A 14,601-nucleotide genomic window follows, 5' to 3' on the forward strand; every position below is an offset into this window, starting at 1 on the left:
TCCCTCCAAAATGTGTGGATTCCTCGACTTGAGCTCCGAGCTCCTGCTCTCTGCGTGTCTGTTTCTCGTCGCTTCCAAAGTGGAGACTGCATTTGATAGTTGATAACTGATGCGTCTTGTTTTAAATTCTAATTAATGTTTAAGAAAATGTTCAGCAATATTACAGGAAAATACATGTATCATTAGTCTCTCTAGATGTGAGAAACTGTCGTCTTTAAGTCAGTGTGAAAGTGGATCTTTGTTTCCTCCGGCGAGGTGAACGTGCTGTTTGAACGATCTGTTGTTCCAGTCACTGATTCTGTGTAGTGACCATGTTTTATTAACCTCCTGTGAACGGACTTCTCCTTCATGCATCTTCCTGTCTCTCTGCGTCCACTGGTCACTGGGGAATAGCAGGAAATAGCCACTTAATTAGCGGCCCTTGACCTTTGGCTGCGGCTCAGCCGGCTCCTGACCTCGGCATCTCCTCCTGCCTGTTTATTGTCCTCGGGGGGACTGTCCACATCGTGACCCCCTGACCCCTCCTGACCTGTAGGGACTTCACCAACAGGTCCCTAACCGGCTGCCCCCCCGCCTCATAAGACGCTCGTCAAAAAGCAATATTTAAACCTGAGCAGCCGGTTCAAGCAGCAGTTACCTCAAAGATGCTGAAACCGACATGATCATTCCTGCAGAAGAAGAGACCCAACACACACTTTTGCAGAAAGTCAACAGAATATGTTTTTTTTTTTTTGTCTGCTTTAATGATGAAAATCAAGCCAGTGTAACAAGGTTTTTTTTTTTTTTTTTTTTTTTTTTTTTACAAAATCATTTTTGAACATTTGGGGCGTTCATTCCAGCCAGACTCTACAGACGCTGATTTCACTAATTGGTTTCCATTCATCCAGAGAGGGGAACTAATCACCGAAATCAGCCGCTGTAGAGTTTGGATGGATTGAAAACATGCTGACTCCTGCACGGGGGCCTCTGTGACTGTGAACTGCACCGCTGCATGAGTGTGATTCTAGATTTAAAGAGATGGGAAAATACTTTTTTTATGCACCATTCACACTTAAGTGACTTATTTAATTTATCTGTCTTTTTTGTAGCTTCCTTCTCACTTTAATTCTTGTTATTTTGTCTCTTTATTGTAATACATGTTTGGTACATGTTGTGTTCAGCAGCCAACTTTCATTTTTATTTTTCTAGATGCTCCATTCAGCAAACAGCAGATTCTTATAATGTGTATAATGTTAGATTTTTTATTTTTTTTTTTATTCGCATTTCTGCTGCTGTGACATTTTTCCTCAATAGTTTCTCTTTCTTTCTCTTAATTTCCGTCTCCTGAGGACAATGCAAAACTTTATTAATTTCAAATGCAAAAAAAAAAAGTGTTGCCGTAAATTTGAAGAAAACGTAACATCATTGATTTTCAAAAAAAAAATAGCCTAAATGTTTGTATTTTATATGAAATTTAAACTAAAAGTTTTTTCATATATATAATTTTCTGTTTTAATTATAAACGCTAGACCTGCATCATACTAGTGTTTCGCTGCTTTGAAAATAAATATATATGAATTCGTTAAAATATAAATTTAACAAATTAAAATCGAAGGTGCGTTCACGTGTCACATGTTTCTGTGTAAACGCGGCGCCTTGTAAAAACACGACTCGCTGTCAGAGAGAGGAGGAGGTGACTCAGATGAGACTAATGGACACTTTGAAGGGTTCCTCTTGTTTTTCCACGGACGGAAATAATCCCCTGTTGACCCTCGCGCGTGTCCATCTGTTGTTTGACTCCGGACACAGATCAGTCCGACACTGATTGAGGTCCGACTGACACCGGGCCAGCCTGTAATCCCCCCTCCCACACCGCCCCACCACCCCGAAACCTGATTAATCGTCCAAACTGGGCCCTGGTGGGTCAGTGATGAAGTCAACAACACGTGAAGCCTGAACATCTTTTTTATCCATATTAACTTTTTTTTTTAAATGTATTTAATTTTTTCTAAGCGACAAAAATCTCCGATCTGATTGCAAATGAAAGTGAAGAGGAAGAGAAGAAGAGATTCGTTTACATTTTCCTGATAAATAAAATATAAGGAGAACGAAAAAAATAGAATAAAAAAAGCTCATTATATATTTTAATGGGGTCATTTTCAGTCCGCAGAGTTTTGTGGCTGATGAACTTTTTCTCTTCCCACTGATTCAACACACGTCCCCCCTCCCCCCTCCCCTGCCTGCTCCTCCTAATTAAAACTTAATGCGGGGTCACTCAAACACACACACACGATCCTAACACACACACACGATCCTAACACACACACACACACACAAACAGAGAGGTAGCTAAAGAAAATGTTCTGCAGGCTTCACCCCCTAAACACACTTTTACATTTCAGATTTATTTTGAATCTTTTGAGATAAAAAAAAAAAAAGGACAAAATTTAAACTATTCAGCATAAAATTCCACCAATAAAACAAAACCATAACAAAGAGATATTTTAATAATCTTTATTTCGGTGTCATTAACAGCAGCAAACCTTACAGTAACACACTTTATCAGTGGTACATTTACATCCTATGAATTACCAAATCAATGTAGACACAGGAGAAGACATTAATTAATAACTGGAATTAATTAAAACAATTATTAACTATAAAAATGCACATCGTGTATTCAAGGCTTCTTTAGTCCAGTATGTTCGTGGATAACAGGCACATCTCCAGTTCTACATTTCACACCAACAACACCATATTTTCACATTCCTTCAACAGTGTTTCTGACGATCATTATGTTCTCGTCTCCGACGTCGACGTGTCGTCGAGTTTGATCCACGGTTTTCCTCCAGAGTGCGGACGGGTCTTTTTGCAGATCTTGTCCAATTCTGAGGGGGGAAACAAACAACAGAGGAAATCATTAGCATGACAATCAAAACTCCATAAACTCCTCTGCATGCAAAGAAAAGATACCTCACATTTTTTAGCAGAAGATTGTGCAGACTTTTTCCCCTATATATATATATTTTTTTTTTAATTTAACAATGGATGTAGCATACATTATGTAGCACATTAAACTTTCATCATAATAATTAAAAGCATTTTTTTAAAAGCTTGCAAAGAGCAAAGCATTTAATAAAACCTTCGCAATGAAATAGATTTAAAACAAAACAAAGGGCCACAGGGTGAAATGACAAATAAAACCAGTAAACAACCTCCTCAGTACGGTCGTATAAAAGTGAGTCTATCGAGGTTTGAATTTAAAGCAAAAGGAAATAACGACTCGATCTTTGTTTGGACAATATTGAATTTGTTGTTGTGCATGATGTTTTTAAAAGTTTTGTACGAAATCAAATGCAGCGTTTTTTTTTAGAACAGCAAACTTCCTTTTCATGCCTGGTTAAAAAAAAAAAAAATCGGCCCCTGCGCTCTGCATGTTGTTCTTCTCTCCCATTTTCAGGCTGTATGCATGGAGGGATCTCAAGGCTTTTATCCCCACGGGGAACCAGGCCGAACTCTTTCTCTGTCAATTTTCACCCACTCCCCAATTCAGACGAGCCCTTTTTCTCACACCGAGCCCACAATGAAGGATTTGTCCTCGTTCTCTTTGTCCACCTCTGACATCTTTTTTTGACTGCTCCCTCTCCTGCAGACAGCATGCAGCGTATGCAAATACACGCTCTTTTATTCCCGAGACCCCTCCCCTGAATGAATGCAACCTTAAATGAGGACACACTTGCACACATTTACAGAGGAGGAGGTGGGGGGGGGGGGTGGAGCATGGAAACACGCACGTATTACAATCAGTGGATTTGCATGCCCTCTCTGACATGCAGTCACTCAAAACATCGAACGCTGACAGTTTTAAAACGAGCAGACAGGAATATGTGGTGTCACAGATTATTTTATCTGTGCGGGCTGTTTACCCAGACTGACGGCTCACAGACAAGACATCTCAGACTGGAGGTTGTTGGCTACTGATGTACTTTTAAAAAAAAAATTTTTTTTAAAACAGCTCACAGTGTCATATGTGCAGGGAGAGAAAGACGGTCTGCTGCTGCACACTTGTTTTGGCGTAGAAGCTGAATTTAAAGATCTTTACGTGCACGGATACATCAAGTATTCTACCATCTGCTACTTTCTACCAAAGAGGAAAGAGTTTCTTTGTGACAGAGCACAAAGTCCATATTATGTTTTTTAGCTTATTAAAATTTCTCGACTAGCTATATGCTAGTAAAATGTTGCCATAAAAAACAAGCATCTGTTACAAAAGGTTCGATTAAGGTTAGACGGGCACAATGTGGGTTTTGGAGAAGAAATTTAAACTCAGATTTTTTTCTTGCTTACAACATTAATGAGTTACCAACACAAACGCAGACATATTTATTCTTTCCATAACTGAATGAACAATGTGTTCTCAGACGAAAAATAAGGTCTCCAGAACGCTGTCTGAAGCTAGAAATGTGGCAGGGTCCGCCACATCTAAACAAAGTAAGACACTATGAAACTGCGTTGTACTTTAAGGTCAGTTTGTTTATTCAGTTTGTCCAGGCAATAAACAAAAAGCCAATGATTGACAGATGTTTTCCCTGAAGCTACGTAACTTTTATTTTTTGGAACAATGTTCAACCTTACAGATTAAATTAAAGTGTTTTCTCACTTTAAGGCCAGACGACAAGTTGGAGTTTAAACTTCAGTTCAAAACTTTGTTGGGGACGTCCCTACTTTTAAACAAAATGTCCTTCATCTTTTCTAGGTTGAAAAGAGTTTGATGTTTTAGTTGTGAAGCCCTTTTTTTCCCTTCTTTCTGGCTGATTTTATTCAGAACAAAGCTCTTTGTTTGCAATCTAAGAAGTCCTTCACCACAGTGATGGTATATTTAGTGTCGTATAAGCCCACAGCGCACACACACACACACACGCTACGACACACAATGGCTGTTCAGACGTGTAGGACGAGACTGAAAAATGGTCCAACACAATAGCGGCGTTGCACTGAGGAAGAGGTGCAGACTGGTAATGTGTAACTCTAAAGGCCGGATGAATTATAACGCTGTCTGTTCTCTCGCCGCTAACATTCCCAAGCTGGCCCGTGCCATCTGTGAGTATGTGTGAATGGGTTCGAGGTAGTGTGTGTGTGTGTGTGTGTGTGTGTGTGTGTGGTGGGGGGTTGACGTCTGCTGGACAGCTCTGACAGTTCGGCCTTTTCAGTCGTACATTACTGAGTCTGCCGGCCTCTTTCCCATAGCAACCCTAACAGAGGTCAAAGGCTATGTACCCCCCATCCACCCACCACCTCCACCACCTCCTCCTCCTCCTCTTGTGCTCCAGGGTGGCCACAGACTTGTCTTAACTCCCCGACTGGCTGCAGACAGAGCGGCTGCACCCACGAACTTGAACTTGACTTGATTTCTGACAGAGTGACGGAGACGCCTGTCCATTCAGTGGCATGAAAATGAGAATATTTTCCGGAGTTTTTTTTTCCCTTTCTTCCTCGTCCACTCCGGTATCGAATTCAAGCACTGTACCGGTCACGTAAAAAACACGTTTAAATGAGGTCACGCCAAGGATTCCCCCTTAATTCTCCTCACCCTAGAACCTCATCTCCTCCTGATATGATTACAAAGGGCCGCTGTATTAAAGGCTCAGTCACCTAATTCTCTTCTACTTTCATTGGAGAACACAGGACCCCTACTCAGGGGACGCCACGGCCAGCAGACGTAATCTGAAAAGCCTGGGATGGAGAAACTTCTCTCCATCTTCCTCTAAGATACTTAATGTCAGGCTTTGTGCTAGATTAGTCTCGGCCAAAGTTGCATTAAAAAAACCCAGATGAGCCTCGCTTGACCCACATTGGACCTCGTCCAAGACTATGGGCGGCCCGCGAGCCGGGCTTTATATATCACAGCAGAGCCGTTAAAACATTAATAGTGTCCACACATAGCGAGGAGAATCCGAAGAGGTAACCCAGGAGCTATGTGGTATTAACATTTTATCGCCGCCGTGGCTACGCTGCTTCACCTGCACAGAATTGGAAGCGAGCGGCGGCTACCGTCACTTCATCGTGTCTCACGTTATAACTTTCCCAGGACCGAAAAGCCCACAAAGCAAAAAAGCAATACATGGTTAATAATGAATAACAGAGGAGAGGAGAAAGAGAGAGGGGAATCATTTATATTCTGCCATATTCTGGAGGGGAAATACATTTGTTAGTTAAAAAAAAAAAAAAAAAAAGTTATGTCCAAGAAGGAACTGAAGAATGAATACTGAAGTCTCCTGCCATCGTGCGTCTGCCATCGTGTCTTAAATCCTCCGTGACACCGTGACCTCACTGTTCAGCCGCTCTGGTTTTCAGGCGATCTTGATTGAAAAAAAAAACTCTCCTTGTGTCTGAGCAGATTAGAACCAACCTCCTAAGCAGTTTCCGCCGAAGTCTCCATGAGACATATTCGGACGGAGATGGGCTCACCTTGAGAGCGTATCTCAATTCCGTGTTCGCGATTGCACGTCGCCTCCGCCAGCGCATTTGCAATTAGTCGGATTTGACGACACTCATCGTTAGACGAGGGACTATTCCGTGTGCGTGTCGCCCGTTTTCCCATCCTCTAAATACTGGAAAAAAGTGAATGCTCTTCTCAATAGGTGAGTACATTTTCTTGATGTGCCCGAGTCACCCCCCCTCTCTCTCTTTGACCACGCTGTCTCTGTCGACTGCTGCAGCTATCACATAAAGTTGCACACCATCAAGCCCCCCTTTTACTCATTTCAAACACACACACACACACACACACACACACCAGCCCTCCATGCCCGGCGCCTCGATGCTGCAAATTGCTTTAGCGTGGCACTGCTGCACGAGCTAGCACAAGCTAACTTCATCAGCACATGCAGAGGTGGCTCAAACATGGCTGCCCACGTGCTCCACCTGCCTCCGTCGCCTGCTTTGCATACACATTTGTCTCCGCCGTCGTTAACCCCTTCCTTCGTCAGCCAATCTTTTAGTTTGACTTCGCGAGAAAGCCACAGTTTTGTCACTCCCCTCCACCACCCTCCTCTGTTTTCTCTCACACAACAAGGAGATGTGCAACAGAGATGTAGCGCGTGAGCGAGCTACAGTATCTCCGAGATTAATTTCCCGCCTTCGCCCGTTGCTTTCTCTCTTCTGTCAAGTCTGCCCGGAGCAACGCGCTGTATATCACAGATGAGCAGCACAAATGCAATTATAAAGACGGCTCCGAGTCTTTTATGTGAATAAAGAGAGGTTATAATCTTTTGACACGTGGGGCTGCACATGCCTTACATATCTGGTGGAGGCACACATACAGTATGAGGCTCATTAATAATCATTATCCGCGGGTTACATCATTCAGCTTGTTAGGCGCACCCATCGCCTTAGCTGAGTCACTCCTCGGTGATGCACCGTGCCAACGTTATTTCCAGGACGTGTGTCTTTTTTTTTTTTTTTTTTTTTGTCACCTGAGAGCGACGCGAAATATGCAGATTGTGTTTGCGCGAAGGACAAATCACATCCCGCTGGTTAACTGAGCAGAGATAAAGGAGTGCCGGGGCTGATGACAGGCGCCCCGCGTTAAATAAAATCAGATCCTCAATGTCAAAAACATGAAAATGCATCTTTGTGGTTGTTAAAATATCATCGCGTTACACCTCTGATGGCAAACTGTTCGGCTGTGTGGCAGAGCGGAGGCCTGATGTATGCACCTATATGCATATCATGTGTGAATGCATCCTTAACGCCGGTGGAGTCTGTCTCATTTGGCAGAGAAAAAAAACTGCATCTCCATGCCTTTCAGACATGTAGAGGAGGCTGAATAGACTAATGAACAGTCAGGTGGCACTCCAGGGTCTGAGACTACTACCCCCCCCCCCTATCAAACACACATATTAAACATACATGCACCCGCACACACATTAAAACTCAGCGGCTCGCCCTAACCCCGGTGATCCGCACGACAGTCTAATGTCTCAGGCATCTGCTCATGTCTAGTCTGGAGGGTCTTTCCCACCCTGCCCCCCAAGCCCAGGCCCGCCGCAGCACCAGCTCCCACAATGGTGGGAAAGCAGGGCCTGTACGGAGGGCGGAGGAGGGTTTTGGGGGGGGGGGTGGACTAAACAGCTATTGAGGGGTAGAGAGAGGGAGAGAGAGCGGAGCTGAATGATAATGTGAAAACGCACGGCACTGTTCATTAACACACAAGCACTGCAGCTGCACATGTTGGCCCTGGACACACATGCTCACGTGTCTCTCTCTCTCTCTCTCTTTTTTTTTTTTTTGGCTTCAGGTTGCTGCCAGAGCCACGGGGGGGCACAGAGCAGCTCCACGCCATGATAAGGAGCGTTTGTTCCATCCGTGGTAAAGACTTGGGAGCCGCGATACTCGGCGGTCGCTCCTCCCACAGTCAGATTTCGGGGGAATGTGACAGACGTTCACTTCTACACGAGTGATGTCTGACATTTATTGTTTTGGTTTTTTTTGGAGCGTTGGCGTCAAATAAAGTTCCTCCGTGTTTTAAATAGTCGCTATCTAATGTTTGGTAGTCGAAGCGCTCCGACTTGTGAGCGGTCTTTTGAAGGGGGGTTTAAAAACGCCGTCTGAAAACACTTCAGATGTTCCGACGATTGCGTGATTTAATTGATTTTAAAAGCGAGATATTTCATGTGAAAAGGGCTGCGACGTAAGCCAAAATATCCTTCTTTTCGAAATCGTGAATTAAATTGAAAAAAAAAAAGAAAAAAAAATTTGTAATGGTTCCACTTTTTAAAAAACACTAATGTGATCTCCCAAACAGGAGATTATTGCCCCCCCTCTCTCTCCTCCTCATCCTCCTCCTCGGCAAAATCCACCGGAGGGGCTCGACACATTAAGATCCTGCGCTAAATATCATAATGTGGATTTCATAACAGAAGCGGGTTTGCATGAATTAATCTACGAGGCTCGTCGGGTGGAAACGCGCCGTACACACACACACACACACACACACACACACACACACAGCCTGGTGTGCATCAGGGAGTAAAGAAGCACCATGACAAGAGAGGATGGCAGGTTTCCTTCAACCAGTGCCAGCTCATTAATTTTGTTTGCTACCCCCACAACCACCACCACCACCACCCTTCCTCACCCACCTCCCCCCCCCCCTCTCTCGCATCACCCCTTAACTGCTAATTAGCAGGAGCAGAAGATAGAAGAGAAAAGGGGGGAGGCCATGTGTGACTGGGGAGGAAATGGGAAACTCTTCTTCTTTCCCTCGTCCTTCCTCCTGCCCCCATCCCCCATCGCACACTCACACTCCCCCCACCTCCTGCCCACCATCATCCCTGGTACCCAACAGGAAAAAAAAAAAACCATGATGCAGCTCACCTCATATGCCAGCCCAGCCATTTTAGGTGTCGCAGCAACATCTCCCAAGATGGCTCCTCCGAGCGCGCCCATACTCCCAAGGATCCGGCGGGGTCTTTGTCCGCCCTTCCTGGCACGGGCGAAAGCGTCCCCCCGTTGGCAGTGCAGATGGCATTAAAGGCTCTTGGGTAAAAAAGGGGTGATGAGTGGGGGGAAGGGGGGGAGGAGGAGGAGGAGGAGGAGGTGGCAATTCCGGACTGACCGTTTTCTTTTTTTTTCTCCTCTCTCCTCGTTTTCTTTTAATTATGGTTCTGCCCTCTTTTCAGGAATCACCCCCCGATCATTCAACGCTGTTAATCGGAGGCCTGCAACGAGAGCAGATGGAAGAGAGAAAACAGAGGAATAAAAACAGGGGAGGAAAAAAAAAGCACATTTCAGCCATCGGCACAGCGAAACAAAGCCTTTTGATTACGGGTTTTAATTAAAAATGTGTTCGGCTTTTCTTTTAGGCCTCCACAAAGTAACCAAAACTTTTAAATCTCTCGCCCCTTGAGTGTGTATCTCTGCCGCGATGAGAGCACAAAAAGCATCATTTGCATCGTACGCGCACACAGGATGAGACAAGAATGCCTCCGACCATCCCATAAATAAAGTCTCAAGTCTTTTTACTCCCATTCATTAGGGCGGCCGCCATGTCGACAAGCTACCAGGCAAAGCTCGGGGAAAAAGGACTTGGACGGCGGCCTTTTCACATATCCAATATCTCGCTGTGAAACGAAGCAATTAGCCCGGTTTGACAGCGAGCTCTTCTGCAATAGGTAGTTAACGGAGTGAATGAAAACTCATCTCACTTTGGTGCTCTTTAGGCTTTAGTGGCATTCTCCGGGCCCGAAGCGTATGCAACCGCGCAGCGCTGAAGTACCAAGTTGAAAAGTTCAGCTCCTGTCTACAGGATGGCCCTGGCCTTCTCTTTGAGGCGAGACACAATGTCTCCCAAAGGTCCCGAGATTCTCTACAGCTTTAAATGCAGACGCCAAGTGTCTTTTTTAACCCTGTGTGTGTGCGTAGGCTGCCACACCACTCAACTGCACTACAAGCAGCCCTTGCAGACATTAGTGCCGCGGACAAAGCATCAGCCGTCCCCCCCTTTTCTGTCTTGTATAAACTTGAGTCTCACAGGTTGAATCCAAAATGTGGCGTAATCTATTTGAAAATAAATGGGAAAATACTCAAAAAAAAGATGTAAAAAGATACATCAGGGGGAAAATCTGCTTTGGTAAAAAACAAAAAAATGGAAAAATTAAACAGTGACTCAGGATGACATGGCAACACACCAGTGTGTCCCAGAGCAGCTGCCTCCGGGGATCCCTGAGAGAAACCCCGGAGGATTCCAGCTCCGCTTCACTTACTACAGGTGAGCACGAGGCCTTTTGTCACAGAACACACTTTCACTTTTCGCAGCAGAGAAAGCACAGGTGTAAATAATGAAATCAAAGATGGCTGAAATCCATTTAGCTGCCGCGGTTTCAGGGCTCCGGTGCTGTGCGTGCAGGCTCACCGTTGTGCTACTGTGACAAGTCAAAATGTCTGCTGTGTAAGAAGACCGACAGTGACCTCACACTGTCTCCCTGTTAACATTATTTGATTTTTTTTTTAATTCGCACAATTAAAACTAATTTCTTCTCAGATGAAGCTACTAAATCTCAAATCTGGAGCATTTTCATTTAGGGAGCCTTCGAAAACAGAGAAAGTTTGAGTTGAGGCTACTATTTAACATTCAGCACCACGTTGCGGAGACCCTGAACGCACCACAACCCTCTAAACAGGGCCAGTTACTGACTGCAGGCCCTCCGTCAACTCATGCAGATCATGCACTGAATCCTCAAAATGAACTGATGTGAGATGAGAAATAAAACAGACTTGGTCTCAAACACAGAAGCTGGGTGAAGTTTTTAAACACTTCCCTCCATTGGATTAAAAGAAACATATTGTGCGGAAGCCATTTTTTTGTTTTTCCTTTATCTCCGTGTGATAATGTGGCTAATAAACAATGTTCAGCAAAGACAAAAAGCTCTGCAAACTCATATAAATCTGCTTCATGCTTCTAGTAAATAACTCACTTTTCATTCTAGGCTTTTCTTTAAAACAGATGTTTGATTTTTTACACCACGTGACCACAAGCAGTTTGGATTTTCTGTGATCTAATTCTACAACAAACTTCATGAAAAAAGCTGTTTTTTTCTTACCTTTTTTGAGCTGGAAGCCAAAGAGAAAATCCGCCTCCTCTCTCTCGGCGATGAACAACGAGCGTCATTAGGAAGTGATTTCTACTTTCGGTTATCTAGCTTTATGACAGGTATTTAACACTCATACAGCTAGATAACCAAAGACAGAAACACACCTCCTGCTCTCTCTCACACACACTGTCAGGCTGCAGCTGCTGCTGGCCTCATCTGGGAGGAGGTGAAGATGTGTTAGCAGGCCTGTGAGATTATCACACCTTCATTCTGATTATATATATATAAAACAGCTAAAACCAGGGGAGAATAAGATGAGCTTAAAACATTTAGGGGGGAATAAATCACATTTTATTGGTTGAAAGGAGCTCAATCCGTCAAACGTCCCTGTAGTGATACGTTCAAGTGTCTGGTTGAAGGCCTAGTCACAGTGGCATAATTGTATCTTTGTAATTTGTGCAAATTTCTTTTAATATAATTTTTTATTTATTTAACAAGACTATCAAAAATATTAAACGATTTCAGGAGATTTTCTTGAGAGCTAAAAAATATATATTATTTTGGATGTACACATAATAATACTAACAATAATAATAATAACTTGAAGCATCTTTTGCATTCAATTTCAAATCGGACTCAATATCACAGCATTTATAAAGCAGGAAATCTTCTTTCTATCAACTCCTGAGACTTAAAAATTAATTATAATCATTTAATAAATAAACGCCAGTCAGATTTCACGTGTTAAGTTGCGTTCAGGGACACGCGTGTGCACACTGACATAGGTATTTATAAAACACACGACAGGCCTGCTTTCCTGCAGAGCGAATCCGAGCTATTCTTCATACTCAGTCACACCTGAACTCTCATGAACTGACACATCGTTGTTAAAAAAAAAAAAAAAAAAATCCCACGTATTGATGATTTAAAAACGTCTATATTTACACACGTGTATTGACAAGCAGCAGTTTTTCTTTTGCCTCTTGGGTGATCAGGAAGAAAAAACTACAGGACGTGTCTGAGAAGCGATGACCGTGAACCTGACAGACGCAGCAAGCACGTTCAATGACGCTCCGACATTTCAACAACTCACTCTTTTAATAAAATATATAATAATACAATAAAAGAAGTGTCAACGGAGCTTGTTTTTGGAGCTGATTTAATTTGCTCTCGGCTCTTCAGTGCTCCTGGGAGGGATGGAGGGATGGATGGAGGGAGGTGGGGGGGCGCATGGGTCTTTTACTTTTAATGAGAGTTGCCATTGGCCTACTTCTTCTAAAACTAGACTATTTCACATCGCACGGATTATCCGCGCGAGCTATTACGGGAAGCAATTTGTAAGGGCGAGAAAGCAGCGTGTGGTAATTTTCTGGCACTTTAAAGAACAAGGTTTTTTTTTTTCTTCTTTTTTGGTCTGTTCTTCTATATCTGTCATTTTAAATGAAACGCAAAGGAATAAACAAAAATAAATGTAAATGCATCTTGTGTGTGCCGTTATTCTCCATGGAGATGTCACGAGAGCAGATTCAAAGCTGGTGGAGATTATAAACGATGTACGTGCAAAAAAAGAGAAGAAAAAAAAAATCAAGCCTGCATTTCTTACCTGTTTCGGGAGCAAAGCGGCTCGTGGAGGGAAATGTCCTCAACTTCAGCTCGTAAAGAATTTTCCAGATCGATGGTTCCGCCTTCACACCGGTACCGGGCCCTTGTGGAGTCTCAGCCCCGCTGCTGCCGCCGCCGCTCCTCTCAGGTGAGTCCAGCCTCATCCTCGCTCCTCCAGCTTCTGCATCTCCTCCTCAGCCTGCGCGCTTCCTCTACTCTCGCTCCCCGCACTGACGTCATGCCAGGACCAGGGGCGGCGCGTTGACCAATCACAGAGTCCGCTGGCTCCAAAGACCGTCTGAGATCAAGAAGACCTCTCACTCCTACAAAAAAAAAAAAAAGGTTTTTAATCTGATCCTTTTTTTTTCTTCAAATTTAATCACCTCTAGACTTCTACTTCTAATAATATTCAAAAAATGACTAAACACTTCACAAAGCTGATCTTATTTTCAAAACGACCATTTCAGAACTTTTTTAAAGATGTATGGGTTCTTTTTACCCCCATTTTTTAAATAAAAATTGTAGATTATAAAGTTTCTATTTGTTTTCTGAGCACTTTGAGGATCTTAAAAAAAAAAAAAAAAAAAAATTTTGTCCATGCTGGCTCAAAAAAAAAAAAAAAGCTTCTAGAGGGTTGAGTGTGAAAGTTTGTCCCTGACCTCAGAAACAGCATTTGACAAAATGTCACCTCAGAGTCCATTTTAATAATTTCACATTATATTCACCAGTACATGGAGAAGCAATATTAATTAACCTTCTATGATATGTATTTAGCATTTATATAAAACAGAGTAACATAACCGGATTATGATCTAAGATGCTCCTTCTAGTTTAAAAAGAAATCAAATAAATGTTTTCACCAGAGCCTCTGAGGTCTTTCTAATCATCTGCGAGAGATTTTACAGTCTTCATGAGAATCCACCTCCAGTTTAAATGCATCTGTAGTTCTTCTGCTTAGTTAATGAGCTCGAGTGACATTCTCTCTTTTCAACATATCTCCTGATTTACGTTAGCAAGGCCTTATATTGCTCTAATAACATGATATGTAGGTACAGTATTAACATTTTTATTGGCAATCGATTAAGACATGCATGTACGACTGCAGCTCTAACCAGCAAAGGCTACAGCAGTTCTGGTGATCATAGGCAGCCAAAATGTGCTAATGTGTGTTGACAAATATTTATGAATGTATTTAAGAGAAAAACAAAACATTACCATGAACATGTGCATGGGAACAGTACAATTCATTAACTTTTTACAATTCTATTAGTCATCTTATCCCAAATACACTTTCATCAAGGGCCATGAGATACATGACAAAAAAGGTGGTGTCGACTGAAAAGAACAAAATCAATTCTGATATTGAACCGGTTTCAGTTTTATTGGATGACCCGCTTATGCATTACAATTCTATGCTCTCTCTGGA

General features: G+C 43.0%; 1 long non-coding RNA gene across 1 annotated transcript; it reads right to left on the minus strand.

Moving 5' to 3' along the window:
* Positions 1-2,479: 2,479 nt before the first annotated feature.
* Positions 2,480-13,352, minus strand: LOC115586339 (uncharacterized). Its single transcript, XR_003984857.1, has 4 exons — positions 13,177-13,352; positions 11,583-11,789; positions 9,358-9,701; positions 2,480-2,867 (listed from the first exon to the last, which is right to left on the minus strand). It is a non-coding gene; the product is annotated as an uncharacterized LOC115586339 (long non-coding RNA).
* Between the last annotated feature and the right edge of the window lie 1,249 nt (positions 13,353-14,601).

The sequence above is a fragment of the Sparus aurata genome, chromosome 8 (genome assembly GCF_900880675.1).
Source record: "Sparus aurata chromosome 8, fSpaAur1.1, whole genome shotgun sequence".
Taxonomy (NCBI): domain Eukaryota; kingdom Metazoa; phylum Chordata; class Actinopteri; order Spariformes; family Sparidae; genus Sparus; species Sparus aurata.